General features: G+C 45.3%; 1 protein-coding gene across 1 annotated transcript in view; it reads left to right on the forward strand.

The window, feature by feature from the left end:
- The first annotated feature begins 7301 nt into the window (after window positions 1-7301).
- The window catches only part of LOC111066397 (acetylcholine receptor subunit alpha-like 1), a 52296-nt gene continuing 34526 nt past the window's right edge, over window positions 7302-25071 (forward strand). Inside the window, exon 1 of the mRNA XM_022354970.2 lies at window positions 7302-7570. The gene's annotated coding sequence lies outside the window, so the exon portion shown is untranslated. The remainder of the gene's footprint in view (window positions 7571-25071) is intronic.

Raw genomic sequence — 25071 nt, forward strand, 5'->3', positions numbered from 1 at the left:
TTTACCCACTTCCTACGCACCCTGAATGCATTAAAAAAGCAGCAGCAGAAGTGGGGAAAAAAACGTATCGCATGCAACACAATGTCGCAGGGATGGACAAGGCGAAGTGGGTCGAGCCGCACATTTTGTCAAATATTCCCCCCACAGCACAGCAGACAAATGGAAGCCAAACAAAAAGGGGCACAAGGCAGCAGCAGCAATAGCAAAAACAAAGAACAACAAAGATAAAGAGGACGAGGAAGGTCCGAAAGGGAGAGAGCGGGAGAGTAGAATTGGGAGAGGCAAAGAAACCACAATCGAGACCATTATCAATTACACGCACAGCAGGACACAGTGGCAGGACACAGAAACACATGCAGACGATGAGGATGAGAATGTGGGGAGGGGAGAGAAAGGAGAATGTTGATAGAAAGACTGGGACCGGGACGGGAACTGGAAGAGCAACGCAAACGAAATGAAAATACGCATAAAATTGCAATTTACATCACATCCATTTGCACCCAAAATGCACGCCACCCATCGGACACACACACACACACACACCCACACATACACACACACACACACGCACGCACAGCAAAACACAACAGAGTTACAAATAAAATTCATTCATACGCATAATGAAACGCGCTCTCTTTCGCTCCCTTTCGCTCCCTTTCGCTTCCTATCGCTCCCTTTCGCTCCCTTTCGATCCCTTTTTATCTGTCTCTGTCTCTCTCTTTTCCCCCCCTTGGGTATAAAAGTGGAAAGCGGCAACAAAGGAACACCGAAATAACGACAACAATGTTTAGAAATAAACAAACAAATGCCACTGGACGAATGAGTGGATGGACAGATGAATGGCGATGGACGCAGCAGAGTCAGATGATGTCCAGAAGCTTTGGCTGGTGCCCCCGATTGGGTATGGGAGCGTATGAGAATGGGAACGCATTCGTCGCCGCTGGGAGAGTTGGCCGGAGAAAAATCCACGCCCTATATGTAAATTATTAGCCAGGCCACTTTTTGTCCGCCCAAACTGAAGCTGAAGCTGAAGCCAGTCGTTGCCAAGAGCGGACGCAGTCCCTGGAGTTTCCCAGCAAGAGCTGCTAAAATTTCAACCATAAAGGGAGCAAGTTGAAGCCTCAAGCGGAGAGCGAGAGAGAGAGAGAGCCCAACAAAGAGATAGAGCCACACAGAGAGAGAATGGGGATGCTCTCGCTTTGTAGACTTTTGGCAATGTGGCCCAAAGTAAAACGCCCTTTTGGAGTTGCTGCCATTGGGAAGCTAAGAGAAAGCTGATCAAAGAGAGTTTCAGCTTTAATTTGTAAGCCAAATGGTAAAGTATTAAGTCCACAGCATAGTTCGATAGCCACAGAGACTATATCCTAGCTAGCCCTCGAAATAAACCGATTTCCCTAGATCTAAAGATAAACTAAACCTATTTCTTGCCTCAACGCTGATGCTTAAAGTGTAACATACTTTAAGGCTAGCCAGCCAAAGAGTGTGTTGGCAAAGAGAGAGAGAGAGAGAGAGCGGGAGCCCTGCTCTTCTGCTTTGTCGCTTTGTGGCCCAGCATGCGCAGAGTGTCGCGAGAGAAGCGCGCCACACGACCACAACCCGAGCAGCATCCGCACAGCATCAGCGGCGGCCCCAGCTGCGAAAAACTCTGCCATGGAGCGGCGACCATCAGTAGTTGCCTCAGAGCCCGCGGGTTGAAGAAATCGTACGCATCGAGCGAGAGGCAAGCGCCGCGTCAAACCAAACAAAGAAAAGAAAAAGCAAAGCAGAAAAAGTACATAAAACCGAATAACAACAAGAGTGCAGAGAAATACAAAAAAAAAAAATAACAGACAGCAATAGGCAATTTCCAATTGACCAGGATTTCCCCCCACAACTGTGTTCAACTTAACCACAAGCCAATGACCAAAATGTTGCCACTAATCGCAGGCAAATGAGCCCGCAACTACAAGACTCCAATCCGTTGCTGCTGCTGCTGCTCCAGCGGCTGCTGCAGAGTAGCGAGTGTGAGCCCGGTTCCGTGCCGTGCCGTGCCGTGCCAGACACCGTAACCATTACTGCACCCGCACCCGCACCAGCACGCAGGGCGTGTTCTGCTTCGGTGTCCGTGTTTGGGCCAGTGCTTAAATAATTCGCATCGCCAGTGCCAGTGCCAATCACATTTCAGTAAACTAAAACCTCGAGTGCTATCGCTTGTGGCTCATCGCATAGAGCCTCAGAATTGAATCTCGTTTCCGGTCCGTGGTCGTCCGTGGCTCCCCCCGTTGGCCAAGTCGGTCGTTTGGTCTGTGTGTGTGTCGGTCTGTCGGCGTGTCGTTGTATCGGTTTATCGGTCGGCCGGACTGTCGGTTTGCCTGGTGTTGCTTTGCATTTGTCGCCAGACATTTTCAGCTGCTCAAAAATTGACGACCAGCAGCCCAAGCAGCCCCAGTGACAGTCGCCTAGGCAGCGCTGTAATGTAAGTTATTCTACTGCCCCAAACTCCAACGCAAACTCCCCCCCATTCACCGCCACTCCAGCCCACTCTGCGTCCATTAAACCATCCCTGTGCACAGCCTGTAAATGTGCTACATGATTCCTGCTTAACTGTTGCTCCAACTGCGGCAACGTTCAACGCCCCAGCCAGACAGACAGACTGACAAACCGACAGCCAGCCAGCCAGCCATCCAGCCAGTCCATCGGAAATGTGTGTCAGTGCTCGAGCTCACTGTACTGAGCAAGTTGTAGCAGCGGCATGAATGTTTATGGCAGTTCAAAGTGGTGAAAATTTTAGACAATCTATTGGAAACACACAATTTTTCCAAGCATCAAAATAACCCCAGCTAATGTGCTGCTAGAAGGGTTTATTGTATTTATTTGCCAGATGGAACCTTAAGTCATTTTGTTTTTACTTGTATTTACTATGAATATAGATATCTTTAGCAAATATTTTAATTTAATTAAGTAAACAATATAATTTGCCTTTACGGCTTAAGTCTGTATAGCTAGAATTATAAAAAAATTAATTTTTCCTTTTTATATTTATTTGTATGTAATTTAAAATTTTAATTTTAATTTTAAAAACAATTAATGTTTAATTTCTATATTTATTTTTTTTTCATTTATATATTATGTTTGGGTTTTTTTTTGTAATTCATACGTTTATTTAGTTATAACTTATTATTTTCCATTCCAACTAATTCTCATGTTAATTTGATCACAATTCAGTGTTGCGCATAAGCAAATGTGTGCCTCGTTTTGCTCACATGTCTGGTTGGCTTTTGTCTTGATTTTCCCCATTTCATTATTACCTCAAACGTTTTTCTCGTTTGCTCTAATGAATGCGCTCCGACCTGTTATTCCAGTTTTGCCAGTCGCCCTTCCACGTCCTCCACGGCAGGTCTGCCAGCCATTCAGCCCTCCTCCTCCAGCCAGTCAGTCTGTCAGACAGCCTCTCAGCTTGTCGCGCTTGGCTTTCGCCTCCCTTTTTTTTTTTTTTGTTTTTTTGTTTTTTTTTTTCGTATTCGTTTTCGTTTTGGCTTTGTTTTTGCTGTTATTGTTTTAAGCGTAAATTCCCACTTGCTTAGAGTCCTGACGGGTCTCGACTCTGTTTCTACTTTCGGCCCTGTTTTTTACTCCACTGGGGTGGGCTGTGCCGTTGTTCCTGTAGGCACGCCGTTGCCATTGTCTTTCGCCTGACACAGAAACGCTCCTTTATATATACATATATATACACCACGCTATATACTATACATACATACGCACTTCAGTGTGTTCTATGTGTGTCAGTCTTTGTGTGTCGCCATTGCCATCTTTGTCCTCAGCGTCTTGTTGTTGTGCAAATATTTGCCTTTTTTGAAGTTGATTTTTGGTCTCCATCGAAGCGTCTTTTGTTGCCAGTTCAAGTTTTGCCAGCAGGGTCCCACACCGCGGCCAATATGCTGATGAATCGTTGCTAAATTGAATATCGAGTGTTTATTTATATTGGCCGGCAAGTGTCACGCCCTCACCCCTGCCACTGCCCTTGTCCCTATGTCACACTACCAATGCCTGCAGCGAGAGTTCTGTAAATAATTTGAAATTGATGTATTATCTATCGCTGAGAAACGTGGCACAGCACAATTGTTTCAGTCTGTGTGTGTCTCAGTCTCAGTCCCAGTTTTGTATCCTGCGTCTGGTTCTCTGTTCTTCTACATTTTATTGTTGCACGCTTAAGTAGTTTGTGCAGCGCAAACAAAATTAAGCAAGTTGCAAGTTGTTTGGACAAAAGTTGCTGTCACAATTGTTATTTTAGCGATTGGAGCTGGGGCGGGCACATTCAGGCACACAATTTATAAAATAAACTTTGAAGATGAACATTGCTGCAGCAGCGCAAAAATCTCTATATATATATTGTATGTATTGCTTTTGCATTTTCAAGAGGGTTATCGTTCTCGCTCGATCAATATACAAATGAATCAACCCCGAGGGTACCGCAGAGCCCAGACCCCAGACAATTCTGCAATAACGAAAGAATGACAGAAGTAAATTCCCCAAATATTCGCGGCAGTACGTACTCGTTGTATACAATTGTCAAACAATTGCAATCGTTATTTATAACTGAAAAATCTGTCACAGAGCGCAATTCGATTGCGGTCGCAGTTGCCATGAAATTGTTTTGTCGCCTGCCATACAAATTTATAGCATACTCCTGCAACGACTCCCAGGCGACTGGGACAGGAACCCGTCCCCTCCACGACTCGGGCACAATTCAATTTATGTTTCCGTTTCAGCGTCTGTTGCTCGGCGACCAACTAAATATTTAAGCCAACTCATTAGTTGGAGATTCAGCCAGGGACGCAGGAACGCCCCGGGAGAGTGGATGTTCGGATGCCCTGAACGTGCTGTGGCATTAAATCTGCGCTTTAAGCATAAACTCCCCCATCCACTCAGACGGGACACTCTCCGAAAAATCGAGTGCATTTTGTGCCACTTCTGGGCGCACTCCTCCTCTATGCCCCTTGTATCTCGACCATTGTTGGCCGCGTTGCACTTAGCTGACCCGCAGCGTCGACCGAGACTGCACCTAAAAAAAAAAAGAAAAGAAGAGAAACAGCCCCCGCTGCTATCACGCTGCTATCTGGCTGCTATCCGGCGCTATCCGCCTATCCCACTGGCCGCATTGCCGACTGCCGGCTTACTGCTCCGCAGTTCACTGTTCGCTGTTCTTTTATGCTACCCGCACACAGATACACACGCATACAGATGCCATTGGCTGTAGTTGTTGATGGACATTTGCTGGCAGCTCTTTTGCCTTCGCCTGTGCTGGGTCTGTCCTTTATGCGCCACAAATGAAAATGCAGACAGACAACGGGCGCCAGCTATGGCGATGGCGATGACGATGGGCACGGCACGATGGCAACAGCAACAGCAACGGCCATGTCTGACGATGACGTCGCATTTCTGGAGACAATGAAACAAACTGAACCCGGCACAGATCCCAGTCGAGTTCGTTGACAACTGTGTCTGTCTGTCTGTCTGTTCTCTATCCCATTTCTGTTGCTGTTTCCATTTATTTCCTCTCTACATTTATTTAACATGCATTTGAATTATGAGCCAACAGAAAGGACTATATAAAAAGCAGACACAAAAAACTAAAAACAAACAAACAAAAAAAACTAAGCAACTTTGGTTTTAATTCATAATTATTTTTTTGTCAGTGCACTCATTAAGAGTTGCATTCATATCACTCCCCCCACCCAACACCCCACCAACCCACCACGCCTTTTACATGCCCGCTATCCACATTTTCGCTTTTCGTTTTCCCCATGCACTTACTCTGGCTTTGTCATTTGCATTTCACATTTGGATCCCTTTTTAGCATTTCACAATTTTTCAACTGCACATTTTTCGTCTATTTAAATGGCCCCACATTTTCCGGTCCGGTCCGGTCCGCTCCGGTCCGGTCTCCTGTGCAGTTTTGTGACTCCTAATTGCAGTTTTCCATTACTGAATGGATAGAACTAATAGACTGGAATCCATGTGACAAAGGTTTCGCCCACTTTCTGGCAGATTGCTTGAAATTCTGTAATTTTTTCTGAAATTCCATTTAACTAGAAATCAATTACCTTGTAAAAGTGTTCATTTTCCCACAATTTCATTCTCACAGTCGGAGAGTATTGGCTATGAGTATTTGCAATTTAAGAACGGCAAAAAATATTTAATTTTCTTCTGGCAATTTGTCAACTGGGTGTGGCCCCTCGCAGGGACCAGGCAGACCAAACCAGACAGCCCAACTTGCAGATACAAGTTACAGATACACACACACACACACACATCCGGGTGTGTGTATGTATGTACATATATGTATAAATTATCATTGCCAGCCAAAACTCAAATACGATAAATTGTCAGGCAGGCAGGCAGGCAGGCAGCAGCAGAGGAAAAATCTATAATTTACACAAAATTCGCTTCCGCATGCGAACGCCTTTCGCAATATAAATGCTGTCTGTAATATATGCATATTGATGCCACCAGATATGGCAATAATCGTGCCAGACCCACAGACACCCGTGCCCGTATATGGCGACCTTTGTCAACTCCAGATAGGACGAGTGCCAAAAAAAGCACAAAAAGTTGGCAATTCTCGACAATTTGGCAGCCATTTTTGGTTAATTTCATTTGTGTAGCATACATTTTGGCTGCTCCGACTGCCCTGACTGCTGTGTTCCATTTCATGGCTAATTGATTGTGCTGTTTTCATTAATTTTTGTGTACCCAATTCTCTTTTGTTGCAGCCATGCCAACATTCAAGACTGCTAACTGGAATTGTTTCAAACGTAAAACAAAAACAACAACAAAATAACATAGTGCTGCCAGCAACAAAAACAAAACAAAGGAAACAAAAAAAGAACAAAAAACAAACGTAATCAGGAATTTAAACAAGCCCACAGTAACAATCCAAGAACAAAAAGCAACCGACATCATGTTCATGGAATTGTCATTGGTAACGAGCAACTGACAGCAACAGCTAGAGGCATGTGGCAACAGCAGCAGCAGCAGCAACAACATTGAGCGGCAGCAGCAGCAGCAACACTCAGCCGGTAGCAGCCAGAGAGCAGCCAGAGCCCGTAGATACAAGTGAGCAGGTGGCGTGCTGCTATACAGCAGCACCATTGCTGCCATTAAAATAGACGCCGCAGCGCAACAGCAACGCTGCCGTCGTCACAATCAACGCCAGCGCCAACACCATCCACACCATCGCCATCGCAGACGACGACGGCGCAGCAGCAGCAACAACAGTCACAGCGGCGGTGGCAGCGGCAGCGGAAAGAGCAACGGCAACGGCAACGGCAATAGCAGCAATCAAAACGGTGGCAACAGCAACACCAGCAGCCTGTTGGCCGTAGTGGGTGTGGCAAGCAGCTGCCCCTTGCTCGCCACTCAGCAACTCATCGACGACAGTGGCAGCAGCGGCGACGACGAGGGCGGCGCAGCGATAACACGGCTGCAACATTGCGGCGACGAGCAGCAGCAACAAATACCAGGTCGACGGCGACGCCGACACCACAACGGCCTGTCATTTGTAGGCAATGCAACGCTCTCAGCAGCAACGGTGAGTGGAAAGGCTCTAATAATTTTTTATAATTTTCGGAAGCAGTCCCTCAGCGACATTCCCCATGAAATGTACTGCCACTATATATGTAGAGCTGTAGAGCCAACAACATACTCAATTATCCCATCTTTACAAGTCACTTCCCAGAATTTGCCACAGCCATTCCCCATTACGTGATCTCTCGCTTCAATCTAGCACCAGCCCGTGGGGGGGCAACTGCAAAATCTGTGCTCGGGCTGGCTGTCGCTCTGTCTGCCCATTAGCTGTCAGGTTAATGCACCCAAAATGTTAATAAAACAGGCCTACAGTCGCCCGGCATACATATGAATTTATGATAAGCACACGCAGGGGGCATGGACGGGATGAGGGGGGCAAGAAACAGGCACTTTAAAGTTGCGACAGCGTGACGTGGGCCAACTTTGAGCGCATACCCACACCCACACTGTTGCCTTCGCTGGGGCTGTGCTAATGAATTCCCCAGCACACCCGCACGCGCACCTACACACCGCCACACCACACCACACACACTCACAAATTCTCACAGAGCAAACTCTGTGCCAATGTATCTGTGTGTGTGCTTGCTTGCCACTGACAGTCGTATAATTTCTAATGCGATGCTTTTATGATCGCCATACACAAATACACTCGGAAAAACACCCACGGGTGCTAGCACGTGGTTCAGTCTCATGCTAGTACATATTTATCTGTGTATGTGTATCTGTGTGTTTGAGGGAAATTAAAATGCATAAAAGGATAACAGCAGTGCTGTTGTCGCTGACAAACCACAGGCCCAAAAACGCGACGCCAGAGCCTGACGCTGCTCTTGCCTTTGACTGTCAACGTTGTCATTGTAGTCAACAATTTTTTGCCAGAAACTGCAACAAAAACGACAGCCACGGTAACACCAGCAGCAGCAGCAGTAGCAGCATCAGCGAACGAAAGCCCACTGACAAATTGTACTGCAGGGAAAATTGTGATTTTCGCGCTCATCAGCAGCAGCAACAGCAGCAACAACAATAGTCCAAATTGCACGTGTTGCTGTGGGGCGGTGGGGCTGACGCGAAAGCCACGTCTGGTTTAATTTTAGCATCGGGGCCGGGGCCAGAGCTAGAGCCAGAGACGGAGACGGAGTCGGGTCCCTGAGCCAGAGCCCCGTGCGCCTACCTACACCTTGACACTACGGAAAACGGCTCGTATACGTAATATACATTGCATACTATTAGGCGTGCATAAAAATGTAACGTCACATAAAAATAGATGCCAAACTCACTTCGCTGTTGCTGGAGGAGCTGTAGCTCGAGCTGGTGCTGGTGTTGCTGCTTTTGCGGCTTAGTAAAAAATAAACCATGCAGAATAATCCACCCCCTACCGCCAAACGTTGTTGTCGTTGACATCGCCATCATCAGGATTTGAGATATAAATTTTTATATGATTTGAGGGACGACCCGTGCCATAATTATGTTTAACAACGTGTACGACTATCTGTGTGTGTGTGTGTGTGCATCATAACAAAATGTTCAACTTTTTATGGGCGCACTCCAAGTTTTGTTTGTGTGTTTTTGTGTAGTTCAAACCTACAGATTGTAGCCCTATCTGCCTCTGCGATTGCGTCTCACTCGAGGCAGATTGGGTTCCGTTGCGCCCGGGGTCCCGGAACACAGCGATTATTATTGCCAATCAAGTGGAGTGCCATCCAGCCGCTGGCTAGTTTGATCTCTGATTGCAGTCAGCATGTCAAGAGAGAGAGAGAGTCAAGAAATTGCTTCGACGAATTGCCAAAGGCAACCCGTACTGGCATCGGGGAGCAAGTTCAGTGCACAAATAGAAATAGAATCAACCATCATACATGTAGAATCAACCGATAGAAGTCTTTTGGCATCGATAAAAGAAAGATGATTTCGGGTTAAATATTTTCACGCTTAGCTCGCATTTATTTTCATCGGCATTCATTGCTCCAAATTCGAATTACACGCCCCCTCGGTCACAATCCAATCCAATCCAATCTTCTCTGCTCTGCTATCTTTCATCTCTTATGCAATGTACTTGTAATTCATAAGCCACTTCGTTGCTCCGAGAGTTCACACCGAGTAGCACACCGTACACAGAGTAGCAGAATTTCCGAGTAATATGCTTTCGATAACATTTTCCTCGTGTGACAAATTTTTGTCGTAGCAGATATGACAAAAAAAAAACACACACACACACACAAAAATGTTTGAGTGAAACAGGAAAAGTTTGCCACGAATATGAAGGAAGGAAAATTGGTAGGAAGGTCTGGACAAAGTGTTAAATGTTGACATGTCATGACATTCCAGAGAGCGGCGGCGGCGGCGGGCAAGCAGATGGGCCTTAGCCTTAGCCTTAGACCGGCCATCATGGCTAACGAACGCAGGAAGTTCGCAGAGCAGAAAATGACGAAGAAGAGCAAGATTGGTCAACAACTGTCGTGAGAGGAAGAGTGTGAGACAGAGAGGGAAAGCGCTCGGATGAGCGGCTTACGTGCTGACAGCTGACAGGCAAACCAATGAACTACGATATGACATCCCTTTTCCTATCCAACGCTTCGAATCGTCTTGAAATAACATTTGCTATGTGCCAGTCCCTATGCCTGTTGTCTCTGTGTGTGTGTGTGTGGAACATCAACTAATATTGTCAACGCAACATTCGACTTGTTATCCCTTCCGCTTGCCTGGCCTGGCCTGTATTCGGTTCCCAGCATCTCTGCTTAATTTCGTTTTGAACTGCTCGGCCGCCATTTTGTGCTCTCTGTCTGTCTCTTGATACGGCTGCTTCCCGTTCAATTCGCCGTCTCTGTCAGTTATTTGCAGAAATTTATTGAAATTGTTTGTCAAATTCCGTTTACTTGTTTTTCGCATTTTGCCAAAAAAATTCTCTTTTTGCTCGCACCAAATGATGACAAGGACAACCAGACTTCCGTCGATGTCCTCTTGCGCCATTTGCTTTTCTTTCTTCTTCTGGCTTCTCCCTGCTCTTGCTCCTCCACCTCCTGCTCTTCTTCATTCTCCTTTTTATTTTTGCTTGGCAGTTAATCTAAGAACTCGAACTCTCTGGAAACTGGCTGTCGGGCTATATGGCCGCTTCGTGCCATATCAACTACAAGCTTGTCCTTACTGCGACCCCGCTCTCTCTCTCTCTCTCTCTCAGTGAACTCTCATCTCCGCCCTTTTCTTTTATAAGTTGGCGCTATAAAATGTTGCGCCATTCCCCATATGCATGATGTGCGTCTCGCAAATCCTCTCTGACAGTTTGTTTTTGCATGCAATTTTCGAATATCGCGCAGCACTACATAGCCTCCCTTTAGCCTTTCTTCTCGCTTCATTTGTGTAGCGAAATATTATATATTCTCGCAAGTAAATACATATATATATATATTTAGGGAGCGATCCAAGATTTTATTGATGTTGCCTGAATTTGAATGACATTGTAAAATTATACGCAAATACTCAGGGACAGCCACAGCCAGCTATTCCGTCGCTACGAATATCGAAAAACTTGTCGAAAAAAACAAAAAGGAAATCTAAAAAAATGAAGAATGGCAAAAAAGAAATGTATTGTGAAAGTTTTATGTGTTTATCTATTAAAACTTAGACGAGCATGAGTATGTGTGTCGTCATATTGGACAACAGTCATATACAAAACACTCATGTACATCAATACATATATATGTATGTGTATATATACGAGTATATCCATGCTTGAAACAAAAACAAAACTGCCATCGGTTGACTGTAAGTGGAAGGAAGTTTTGTGGGCTGCTGCTCCACCCGTTGGCTCGATATTTATGGTTTCCATATATTCGTATTATGCAAACGACGGCCATCAGAGGAAGCTCTTCTAATGATCAATATGACCCAGTAAGGAACATGAATAAAGCAACTCAATCTGAAGTGCATCAGAATATATTTAAATACAAATTGTTCAATTTAATTTAAGGTTGAAGATGTAGGAACTTTAAAGGAAATTGATAAAATAGTGAATAGGGAATTAAAGTTTAGTTTAGTAAATAAAGTTTATTATAAGCACGCAGTTTATGATCCCCCCTTGTTATTCAATTGAAATAACCTTATTGCCAGAGCTCCACCCCCATGTAGAACTTCTTCACATGGCTAACTATTGAGTGCATCACCTTTTTCCATTAAGTCATCTTTGGCAGATTTTGCTCACTTAAGAGATTTCCATGTTTCAATCTGCCTGATGCAGAGGAATTAAGTGGCATCAGGCAAAATCATAGCAACGTGTGCGTGTGTATGGAAGTGTGTCAGGTTTTTTTTAGAAGTCCGTCAGCCCAATCTCGGGAAACGCTTTTTTGTCAAGTTAAGCAAGTCATGGATGGGAGGAGGAAGCAGCGAAAATTGCACGATAACACTAGAGGCAGGCTCTCAGCAACACACATCTAAATATAGGCTATGGCCATAATAGGCTCAAGACGCTTTTATTCAACACTTTTCAGGCAGCCAAAATGGCGCCAGCCTGAAAAGCAAAGCCCGAATACATACCCACAAAAAAAAAAGCAAGCAGAAAAATGGAGCCGTTTGAATGGGGCAAAGGAGCAGGGCCAAAAAGAAGTACTCGTAATAGGCACACGCACGAAAGACAAAGGCTAAAAGAAGGACCCAGCAGGACCAGCCAGCATCACGGAAAAAAGAGCCAAAACCTCTTTCAAATTTCCATTGGATTTTTCTTTGTTTTGTTTTGTTTTTTCTTTTTTGCTTGTATTTTCCCTGCTATTGCTGCCGGACAAAAGGCCGCTGCGAGTATTCATTTGCACGGCTATATACATACATATATTTTTATTTAGGGAGAGACGGTGAAACTGAATACGAAATCCCTTGAAATCCCTGAAACAAGTGAAAAAAGTATTGTGTGCCAAAAATAAAAATGTCAATTTGCCAAATGTCGGCAAACGGAAGTTTATATTCTTTGCTTTGCTTCTTTTCCCCAGTCCATAATTTTTGTTGTTGTTTTTGCTGCTGTTATTGTTGTTGTTGTTTTGGGTGCAGGTAAAACGCGGAAAACTTCAAAGCCAGAGTCAGGTGCGTTGGGGTGGTGTCAAAGTTGCCACACCAACCACCACCAGCAGTGGAAAGTAATTTCCGAAATATTGTACTCAGACACTCATACCCATTCGCATTCATCCGCACCCGCACTCGTTCACACACACACTAACAGGCAGCCGCAACGAGTTATACAGATATACAAAAGCCAACCCCCAAATCCAAAAAGAAAACCACTTTAATTTCCTCGGTCTCAGGGTCGGGAACACAGCAAAAGCAACAGCAACGACAACAAGAACGGCAAGAAAATGGACGGGAACCCTCGTTATATGTAAAATATATGTTTCGACCCAGTCACAGTCACATCCACAGTCGCAGCCATTCAAATGATTTTCGACTAGGTTATTTGACTGAGAAACCCTTAGATTTGTGTCCATTTCCATTTTGCCAATTGCCATGACTCTCTATACCTTAAGCCTTTAGTTTAAAGTGTATTTAATTTAAATGACTCGAAGGGTAGCAATTTGCCAGCACCTCCCTTGTGAATGAGACTCGGAGCGGAGCACCATCCATGGAGCATTGCGACAGTGAAGGGGAAAATTGTATGTAATGAGTTGAGCTCGTTTTGAGGGTTGGGAATCGCCACACGACCTATTCCTATTCCCATTTTGGCGGGGTGGGGGAAAAAGTTTCCAACGGCAAATGAAGACCAACAAGTTTAGTGGTGGAAGCCAAGCCAAGCTGTCAAATTCCAAAGACCTTACGCAAGGAAAGTTTCACAAAAACGCTTAAACCTTAGCTGCCTGTTGGCTATCTTGGAAGCCAAGGCGTATCGTGGCAAATGTTCGCCTAAAAGGTAAATTTATAAACTAAATGGATGGAAAACTCTCGTTGTGGCCCCCATTTAAAATCCATCCTTGCTCTTACGAGCTCCTCCTTTAAGCTGCCGCTCCAGTTGGATTCACTGGCCAATTTTGCTGCATTCACTTTGGGGCTGGCTGATTTCAGTTCGTTGACTGGAAGCAGTGCAATTCGCGCGTGCAACGTAATAAACTGCCTTGCCTTCACACACAGGGAGAGAGAGAGGGAGGGAGAAGTAGAGGTTGTGTGAGGGGTGTAACCGCAGTCAGCATCACAGCCTCATGGCCACAGGCGAGTCAGCAACTGGATTTCGGATCTGGAAACTGGAAACTGAAAACTGGGATCTGGGCCTGGGCCTGTGCCTGTGCCTGGCTGCGTTTAAAAACTTACTTCCTTCCGGTTTGTTAGGCGGCAGAAATTGCCGAAGCACAGGGAAGCGGCAAAAAAAAAAGAAGAGGAAAAATGCCAAATGCAGTGATACAAATGCGATTTTCTGGCAGCGGTAAAGGCGGAAGAGGTGTGTATTATACACACACACATACACACAGAGAAACAGAGTGAGAGAGAGAGAGAGGGGACGAGACACACAGGGAGGGGATGGAGAAGGGGACACACAAAGTGGCAGCCAGAGATTTAAGGCTTTGGTTGCTGACACTTTTTCAAGTTGATGGCGCCCCACACACACACACACACACACACAAAAACACGGACACAGACGTTACACTCTATTTGGCAACGGCGCCAGAGCCAGAGTCAGAGTCAGAGCCAGGCCACGCATTGTACGGGTACGGGTACGGTACGGGTACCCAACTCAAAATGCCGTGCCGGAAATTATTGAACGCACACACACACACACACACACACACACACACACACACACAGATACAGGCACAGTGAAGCTTACGAGAGAACAGAAAGGCAATTCACACATATTTAAAATGCAAAAAGTCAACGACTGCGCAGGAAAAAGCCACTGAAGCTCTGCTGAGCATTATAATGCGAGAAATATATTCATACGATTACAATAAGAATCGAATAATGTGGAGAGCGGGAGCCAGAGCCAGAGCCAGAGCAACCACAATCCAGCAGCAGCTCCTACTCAGTGTGTGTGTGTGTGTGTGTGTTGTGAGTGTGGTGTGAGTGTGGTGTGAGTGGCACATGTAACGAGCCGATGCCACCGATTCCGATTCTGTTGCGCCAAAGGGGGTTAACCAGACGGAAGTTGGCTTTGCCAAAAGAAGGCAACTGTCGTTGGTTGGTTGGCTGGTTGGTTGGTTGGCTGGCTGGTGCGTCGAACAGTGGCAAAATACAGGCGGGACGGCGCGAAATCAATGCAGGATGAAAAGTCAATTGAATACGCTGGAATGGATGCTGGAACCCAGATACGAGTATGATATTATCCGTTGTGATATGATATGCCTTTGATTTATGGTTGGTTATTCTCCCTGTAATTGATCAGCAGATCATCATCATCATCACCGTCGCTGGATACTTGTGTGGGGTTCGTGCGAACTCATTCAGTTGGTTCGAGATCTGCGACTCCATTGACCTTACACATGCAGAGTGCACAGTGCTATCGCAAGACCATAAATAACCCTTGGAACAATGGTAAATTGTACTCCTGCCCTTTACCGTGTTTGCATTACGCATACGCCACGTGGAGCGGGCCGGGCGGCGCGGCGCGGTCTGACATCGATTTGCTGCCACATTTCGATTGCTGTTCTTTTTTCCAATGGATTTTTGTTATTTCCCTTCTCTCGCAGATGGGCCATAACGAAATATTTATGCGTCGTCATTGGGGCATCATTTAAGTCGCTTATGCCAGCATACACATCTCTGTTGCTATATGTATGTGCGGCGCCCAAATCTCTGCCCATCTGTTTTGGGCTTAGGGCCAGCCTTAATTTGAATTTAATTGAAGGCTCGCTCGAATGCCATGGCTATTGAGTGGGATGAGATTCCGGGGCATGGCCGTTTCCGTTGCCATTGCCGTTGCCGTTGCCGTAGTGGCGGCCATTGTAACTGGCACATCCAATTAATGGTGGCCGAAAACTAGCGCTGAATGTGTGTCGAGTGCACGTAGAGAGAATGTTAAATAAAATATGGAGAGAGCCGAGAGCAACAGAGTCGAGCAACTCTAGGGCTGGGGTCGCGGCCGGGGCCGGGGCCCGGGCTCGTGCCTTTTTTTTTTCCGCTCTAGCTTGTTTGTTTGCCGCTTGTTCGGCATTCGTTTACTTTTTCTCCTCTTTTCAGCATTTTCCTCTTACTTTTTTCTCCTTTTTTTCCCCTGCACATAAATTGGCTGGAAAAAAATGCGTGTGTGTGTGTGTGCCACTTAAGTTTACATTTTCATTTGCTTGCCCCAATGACTTTTGCCGTTTACAATCATTTTTTCGGCTCTCTTTCCCTTCAGTCGCCCCTCCCCATGGAAATTGCGCATTAAATTAATTTTCAGCTTGTTTGAAGTTTTGACCCAACCAGCCAGCAAAGCCAAGAGTAGCAAATAGAACCTAAAATCTTGTAGTTTATGCCAACATGCCATCTTCTCCATCCCCCTGCACCCACTCTGCTGCCTGCCTCATGTGTGTGTGTGTGCGAGTTTGTGGCGAGTGTAGCCAAGTTGCTCGGCACTCACGGCTATTAGCTTTGGTTTTTTAGTGCGTTTGCCTCCAAAAATGAAAAGGCAGACGCTCGGGGGAAATACTCGTAGTAAAATGTCAGCGTAAAAGTGTAATTTATGTGCATGTGTGAGTGAGACTGGATGGGAGGAGCCAAGTCTGACTTTTACCGGTTTCCCTTTTCATTCGCATTTTATACCAATGTTGCCGTTTGATGCTACTACGGCTTAGGATCGCCACGGTTCGTTTAGCTTCAATTCAACTGGGTTTGTTTGTGGCCCAACCAGAGGCAGACATCAATCAATTTATTGACTTTGCTCGCTGGATACGTAAGCCCATCTTTTGGCCTAAGCAACAGCAACAGCAACAAGAATGCGAAATTTTCATAGCTGGGGGTAATAAAACTTTTGCGCCAAGCCCAGCCTAGTCCCAACTTGATATATAGAATGCAGCAGTAGCAGCAGAAGGAGCAGCAGAAGGAGCAGCAGAAGGAGACGTAGCACCTTTGCTGCCAACCATCGATATGTACATTTGTAGTTTTATGTATGTGTCTGACAGTATGAACAGGACTTTCTTTCCATGTGCATGTGTGCGGCTGTAATTCATGGGCTGCCATCAAAGTAATCCCTCTGGCATAATATCAGTCAAGGGCAGAGTAAAACACGACAGCCAAAGACAGTTAAGCAAAACGAAACGAAAGGGCGGAAAGCATTTTACCATAAAGAAAGTTTTTTGGAAACTTTCTAAAAGTACAGGGGGTACAAAAATCATGTTAATTATTGGTGCAGGTTCTCCCCTTGTGTTTATGTTTATATTTTTGAGTTTACTCAAGCGTGCATAAAGTATGTTTGTTGTACAATATTTTATTGCTTCTATGTCGATGAAAAAACTATTAATAAGATAGATAGGGGCAAACTTGAGGCCAGGCGAGGCGCACGACCGCCCAGGACATGTTCACGCCCCACTTGTTAAGCAAAGGCACAAAACCAGCAGCAGCAGCAGCAGCAGCCAAGGAGCAGGAACAGGGATGGGATTGGCCACGTTTTTCTTGTGTAAACAACAGAAACGAACGTTCGCATAAATTTTTCGTTTTGGGGCCACATAAAAATTTATATAATTGAGCCGCGGCGGGCGCCTAAATGAGAAAGGCGAATAAAAGGATGCCAGGACACGCAGCAGGGATGGGCTCAGTCTCAAAAGAAAGCCTCAGAAGAAAGGCAGAGAGCAGAAGTGAAGCAGCGAGTGAAAGAAAAGTTTAAAGCAAATCAAAAACTTGACGATAAGCACGAGTTCAGCTCACAGTCACGCTGATTGGTATTTTTATTTTTTGTTTTCATCTTCCACATTTTCTAGCCCTTCCTCTGGTTCATCCTCCACAGCGTTTCATCGTCGTTTCTCTTTCGGGGTTAGACCATAAAATATTTTACATTTTGCTTCGCACAAAAACCGTCAGAAATGTTGTGCTATGTGTGTGTGTGTGCCCTGCCCCGGAAATATGTTCGAAAGTATAAAATGTGTAGCATACTTTTCGGTGCAGACCCAAACCAAACTCCATTGTTGTGTTGATGTGCGTGTGCTGGAGAGAGAGAGAGGGAGAGAGAAACAAAACTAAACTGGCAGCATCTACCTGAAGCTACGCCCCTGCCTGATCCGGGCGTATCTGGAGAGCGTGGTAAACACGTAATTAAGCTGAAAATGTCTCAAGGATTAGGCAAAATGCCTGCTCATTTTGCGCTGTCATCGGAAAACCGACAACCAAAAACCGCCATTGCCACGCCCTTGCGCCCTGGCGCCCCCCCATTCATCCACACAGCCATTGGCAACAGCTGTCGCCTGCTTATTATGTTTATTATAAATAATTTTGCAGCTGCTCGCTGTCTTTACGATATTGCATATGTTTTTGAATCATCCTTCGTTAGGCAATTTCAGCACAATTTTCCCCGCTGCATTCAGGTGGTGAATGGTGAATGGGATTCCGAGCACAGATATTCACGAAAGGTAATGGGCCAAGGCACTAAAGCCTGTAGAGGTGTGCGCGGGGGCATGTGTGTGTGTGTGTGTGTGTGTGCGTGTGTAGTTGCCACTGCCAGGCAGTAAATAAATACTTGAGCAATGACATGTCAACGTTAATAAATGATTAACTTGTCATTTGAAGCAGCATGGAATGAATGGCTGTTGGGGGGTCTGTCCTGGGGCCAAGTGTGTGTAATCTTTGGCTCCCTATGTGACTCTCTGTAGCTCCCTCTCTCTCACTCTCTCACTCTGTATATTTGTTTGTTTGTTTGAATGTGTTGAGCGTTGTCTATGCCTGTCTTAGATTTCGTTTATGTGCGTACTTAAGTTGTCAGTTTGCATATTAGATACGAGTATCTGCAAATAGCTTTACTTTCCTGCAGCACCGCCCTCCTGCCCTGCCCTGCCTTGCTGCTCTGCCCTGCTGCCCTGCCCTGCTATCCCCTGTCCAACTCAATCAATGTTATGTCACACACGGCTCCCTGGGCGGGAGGGGGCAGGAGGCAACCGGAAAGTGTGGTCTCAAGGAAATAAAGTTTCCTCTGTCCTTGTGTGTGTTTGTGTGGCTGGACGCATAAATCTTATAAGCTGCTCTCTGTGTAAAAATGAAGACAGACATAATATTTATGATGGCAGGCAACCAAGGCAGCAAAAAAAAAAACCCTAACAAAATCAAATGGATACAAGAAAATACACAATAATCATAAAGAATCAAATATCCTTCTCAAAAAAAAAAAAAAGGGAATGTATTAGTGTTGGCTAAGGATAACCAGGATGAGGGATGGCGCTCAGCCTTTCTTGCCTTGCCTTTCATCTGTCCATAGTATATTCCCCCTTGTCCTGCACCAAAATTAATTTCCATGAAAATGAAATTTAAATTTTGAATTTGCACTGCAATCAAAAAAAGCTACAATGTCCATTGCCATTTGGGGTATATTAATGGCGCAATTTAATGGTCACAAGAACACACACAATCTGCTCTCCTTTTTGTCGGACAGATGGAAGCAGAGGAACGTAGGGCGCCACTTCTGGGACACCACAACAATAACATTTCGGACTAATTTTAATGAAACAAAAAATACGAGTAATAAAATACAAACAAAAGTATGAAATACGCAAACAAAAGAAGTAACAAAGGGCGAAAACCTTCTGGTTATTCCATTAATTAATGTTATGATTATTATCTGGTTTCTGGCGTAACGAAGAAACTCTGATGTGGCCTCGTTGCACGTGCCACTCGATCCACCCCCTCTTTTTCGTTCGTTCGCCCAACCAGGTAAACTTTCATAATTAGTTTTATTGCCGTGGATGAGCTGCTGGAGCTGCTTTCCCTTTTGACGGCCACATGCATAAATCTCCCCGCACTTGCACACAAACAAATCACGCTATGATGGGGCAAATTAATGAATGAATGACTCTGTGTAGTTTTTCCTTTAGCAATTACTTACACAAGCCAACACAAAATTGGGGCATTGAACCGCGAGCAGGAATCCGCATTGAGTGGCAAATACAAATCAGATTACCCTGCAGCCGCATTTTTGTTGGCCAGTGTTTTGTTGTCAGCCGGTACAAAGAATTACGAGCCCGGACTTAGTCAGACCTGCCATGTCCTTGCAAATTTATAAGCGCCACATTTCCTGTTTTCCTTTTGGCCGCGCATTTTACGAGAACCAGAGACCAGCTCTATATCGTACATGTGGGCCCCGTGCCCCGAACCCCACTCTGGTGCTTAGATTGATGATGCAGGTGAGTTACGCGGCCCTGGCTGATATATGGCCGGATGGTATGGCTCCCAGACAACGCTTTTAATTGAAAACCAAAATGACTTTTGCCCCCCAGGATTGGGGAGTGGTCGCTGATGATTTTATGCTAATCTATGCAACTCAGCAGCGGGAAAGCTGGGAAAGCCGCGTGGAAAGTCCAGAGCCGAGTGCCCCAAGTCGATTCATTGAAATTCTGCATAAAATTAAGTCGCTCCGCTCCTTTTGTCTCCACGAATATGTCAAAGTAAAATAAACAGTCTCGTTATAATTATGCGATGCTAAAACCATCCCATCCGCAGCCTTGGATCTGGATCTGCCTCTGGCTTCTAGCTGCTGTCTGCTGGTATCCCTCCCGTTCAGGTGTTTGTGTCTCGGCTCAGGACTTTTTTATCTGCGCTGCACCTGCTGTTGGCACGTCATAAAGTCGGTGGCTGCATTGTGGAAAAATTCAATTAAGATCGCCGAGTCCTTATTATTTTTATGATAATTAGCCCGGGTGTAACTTTCGGTCTTGACCACAGAATCCGGTCAAGGCGAGCCCGTCCAGGCCAGGCCACTTGCAGGATGATGCAACTGCAACTGGCAGCGGACAAAGGATATGCAGCTTAGCCGTTTCCAAAAACTTTACCCAACAATGCCGCAACTTTGGCCGCAACTTTGCCGTTGAATTTGAGAGATGTGGCAGCCTTCGCCCAGCCTGCCATCGACTGGTCGCTTAATTGGCTTTAAGCCCCAAAATCAATTTATGCACTCAAACAATAGTCGGCTCCAGACCCAGACCCAGCTCTAGTCCTAGTCAGTCAGGTCAAGCCGGGAGGCTGATGGTCCCTCAATTCGGGTTGATTGGCATCTGGCAGACGGATCGATAGCGTATACGCACTGTGTGCACGTTAATCTCGTGTTTTGGGACCATAGTTATAGCTCGCACCAAGGTGGCTTAAATGAGATTTATGGAGCATTTTAATTTTGGTTTAAATTTGGTTCCGTAAAAATTAAAAGTTTAATGACAATATAAACCTCCGCTTTCTTATGCTCTTGCATATCCTCTCTCAGAATCTGGTGTCAGCTCAGAAAGTTTCCCTTCCTTTCGAGTGCGAAAGACTATCCAACTTTTTGCTTGATAAATTATTTAAAAACCCCCACAAAATGTGCTAAATTCAAGATGATTTATCTGGGCGTACGTACATACATACATATATCTGATGCAGTTTTAATTATTTTTTTTTTCTGCTCCGCGACATTTCTTTCTATTTTTAGACCGAAATTGTTTTTCGCTCTAACTTTTGTGCAGCCGAATGAAATATTTTGATTTGCCGCTGCCTGTGGCAAAAGTTCGTTAAAATATTCATAATTACTTGGCGTGTGATGCGACGCCACTTCAGGCACCTCCAACTCCTGCCCCGCCCTGCTCTGCCCCCATTTTCGTTTCGCTGTTGCTCCAACCGATCCGCACCACCCCCCGACCGAGCGAAGTACCAGGGAAAAACTTGCAAAAGAAAACAGAAATTGTGCTACTTAATGAGCAAGGATGGAAACTTTGGACGAAAGTTTCGCAAGCGAAATGGGGGCGTGGCCACCCGGGCACATTTAAAATAATTACGAATTTATTTAAGCTGCTTTATGGTGAAAAAATAATTTACAATAGATGTCGTTGTCGATGGCGATGTCGCCATCTCCGAACAAGGGAGCCAAAGTGCTGGCAAAGTTATTTCGCTGCTTCATGCTCAACCCTTGAAGACCAAAAATGGAATTTATATTTATGCTTATGTCATAGATGTACAAATTTGCACAATGCTTAGTCGTAAAAAAATATTAGTATTCGTTTTGCTGCTCTTCTGCTGGTTGGTTGTTCGTTGTGCCTGTTGTTTCCTATTTTACATTTTTAATGGCTGCCAGGGCCATTTCATTGCCATACACACACACACACAAAGGCTGACAGTCGGCCGATATCTAAATACATACTATATATATTTGTATTTGTATTTGTATTTACGAGAATATGTATAGGTATGTGTGTACCTCTGCACACAAAGACGCAATTATCTTGGGCATCCCGTGCCACTCCATAACCACTCGCAAAAGAAATTCGCAAGCCCGAAACCCCTCCGCCACCCACCATCCCGATAACATGTGTAAAGCGCACACAAAGGACAAGTTTCGCTTTCGCCAAGTCCATTTGCAGATTCTCTGCTGAAAGCGGGTTAAAGTAACAAAACCAGAGCTCAGAGCTCCAACCCGGACACGGACACGGAGCCGGACCCCAGACTGTAGCTCTGTACTCGTACAGTCGCCTCCCTACTGCCTGCCTGCCATTTCGTATTTTGTACGCTGCTCCATTCCAGCTCTGTCTCTCTCTCTTTCCGACTGTGATGCCTTTACATTTTTGTGTATTTGTGCGTAAAAGCCTTATAAATAAGTTATACACGTGGCAGGAGGCGGGTAATGGGAACAGGAACAGGAACTGCCACTGGAACTGGAACTGTATTGTCATCCAGTGGGGAAATGGACTGAATGGAATGTGTCGCTTTAAACCCATATTTTTAAGCTACAATTTCATAGAGCTTAACTCTTTACGGGCAACGAAATGTTGGTGAGCAACGTTAAATTGCTGTGGTCAGATATTTACCATGACCGTAGCTCCTTCTTTGATTCTTTATTCTTATATAAGATTATCATAAGAGCATTTTCAAGTCATCTTGCTAACAGCAACACTCTCGTACAGTTACCAGTCTGCGGTGCCATTAGGGCCAAGTGTGAAATGCCAAAAATCGAATGAAAATCGTAGCAATAAAAGCGAAAGTCATGCGGCAAAGTTAGGACTACACTTCGAGCCTTTTCTAGCCCTGCTTCAACGGCCTTCCAAACTCATTTATAATTTACAATATTTATTTCGGCTTGTGGCCTGAAGCCTTGGGAATGAGTGGGCGCATTCATTTGAGTCGCCTGCTTTGCATGGAAATTGAAAATTACTGCCTGCCAGCAGATCACACTCGAGTTGAGGGCGCGGTGGCATTGTCAAAGAAGTGTAAGAGCGACGGGTTCCATTCATGGGCAGGCTTAGCGGCGGCTCAAATGAAATTTACACAAGTAGACCTAATTATGAGAGTTCCAAGTGAGCAATTAGCAGCCAACCAGCCAGCCAGCCAGCCAGGCCAGGCCTCGCCATATTGATTTGCAATTAAGCGCAGTGAAAACTTGTACAAAAAATACCCATAAGGATATTTGTTTTTTTTTTCCGCGTGGGAGTGCGGTGGCTTTTCATGCAATTCAACTTAATGATGCGCGAACTATTAAGCGCATTAAGAGCCATTTTTTGCACTTTACTTCCTTTTGTCTGCCGCGCAGCCAATCCAGTTCGACCCTCCGTGGTGAAACCCTTTTACCCTTGTGGCTCTGGCGCAAGGTAAAAAAAGTACTCCTCGCGGCACGAACATTTATTACCTTTGACACGAGCCATTAAATAATTTAACGCGCTGCGTGGTAGATGGTAGAAAAAAAAGCGAGTCAACACCGTTCGCTGATGACACCTGGCACACGTGAGTGTCAACCAGAAATTAATTTAATATTTTGTTCCTAACTACTTATAAAGAAAGCTTTTAGCATGGATTTGTCTTCCACTCAGCCTAGCTGGTATCTCTCGTAGCCCAGACCCAGAGCATCCAGTCAGCCGGGGTATGGATCCTGGTAGCACATTTTGTGACTACTATTTAGATGAATCTCAGTAGAGGGTAGCACATAGTCGGAATACTGCCTATCTATATCGTTTTTGGTGCGGCTGGGCATAATCGAATTGAACCAGAACCCAGTCTGCGAAGTCTTGTGGGTGGCGGAGGGATAAGCAATTGAATTAGGCTAGAAGCTAGCAGAGAAGCTGCCGCTTGGCACTCGTGACGCGTGAGAGCAGCAGTTAAAAATTGAAATTTAATTTAAAATACATCAAGCAGGCATTAGGGGTGCGGCAGCCAAATGGCAGATGGCTGTGGCAAAGACAAACGCCCAAACGGCAAATAAGAACACAAAGCACAAAAAAGTAACGCACACACACATACTCTAGAAAACAAACCAAACAGACAGAGAAACAGACAGAGAAACAGAGAAAGAAACAGAGAGAGAGAGAGGGACAGAGACACAGAGAGAAAGGGAGAAGTTGACATATGACATTTAATTTAGTGTCTTTGGTATGTTGCCTTCGCCTGGCACAATGCCAAAAGCATTTGCTCGCATTCATTAATTTTCATTTTCGCAAAAAGAAAGCAAGCGAAAGGACAGGACAGGGCAGGGGCAGCAGCCTCATAAGCAGACAGCACAACGAACTGGGAATACTCTACCCAAGCGTTCATTATCCTTAAATTTCCATCAATCCCTAAGAGCTCCGCATACCCGTTCTGTGTAGCAAACTTATGGCTAAGCATCCGAAAAAAAAAAAAAAAACGACGCGTACCAAATGCTTCTTCTGTATTTGAGTTGAGTGGCAGTTTTTTGCGCTGCTGGCGCTGTCGACGTCATTATGTCGGGCTTCTTCCACGGGTTTTTTGTTCAGAGGCACCCCCCATCCCCCCGGAGTCCCGGCAGGCAAGTGCAGTCTCTGGCTAATAAAATATTTTATGCCGGGCTTATCTGCCATATCAAAAGCATGAGTTTTGCAGCTGCGACAACACACAAAAAGCCGAGGCCCACCGACAACGAATTATTAACAGACTGGCCCTGGCTGCCCTGCCCTCCTCCTCCCGCCACGATGGTTCCTGTGCTTTTCACCACACCTCACCATAACCATTAACCACACAGCCGCCCAGCAACCCACTTTAGCAGCAACATAAACAAAAACCAAGCACCAAAAGTATAACAAAAAATTCCCAAAGACTCAGACACACGCTCTTGCACACTCACACACACACACATAGTAGAGTTTATGACAGAAAGCAACAGTCCAGAGGGGCGTTTGGTCGTGGGGGCTGGAAGGTTGCTCGCTAATTCAGGCTCAGTTTTTGGTCAAGTGCAGTTTCGCCAAACATTTTTACGCCATGATAATAGAACAACATGTGGTTCCATCACATGTGTGGAAACTTTCCACCTCCTTTCTCTCCTTCCCCCTTTTCACTGCTGAATAGGTGACAAGAGTATGTGTTTTTTTTTTTGGTTGGGTCTGTGACAGCTGGCAGCTGTTTTTGGCTTAGCCCCGTGGCAGCAGCTCTACTTCATTTCCGCAAATGTCATGTTGCATGTTCTTTGGC

The sequence above is a fragment of the Drosophila obscura genome, unplaced genomic scaffold, assembly GCF_018151105.1.
Source record: "Drosophila obscura isolate BZ-5 IFL unplaced genomic scaffold, ASM1815110v1 contig_4, whole genome shotgun sequence".
Lineage (NCBI taxonomy): Eukaryota > Metazoa > Arthropoda > Insecta > Diptera > Drosophilidae > Drosophila > Drosophila obscura.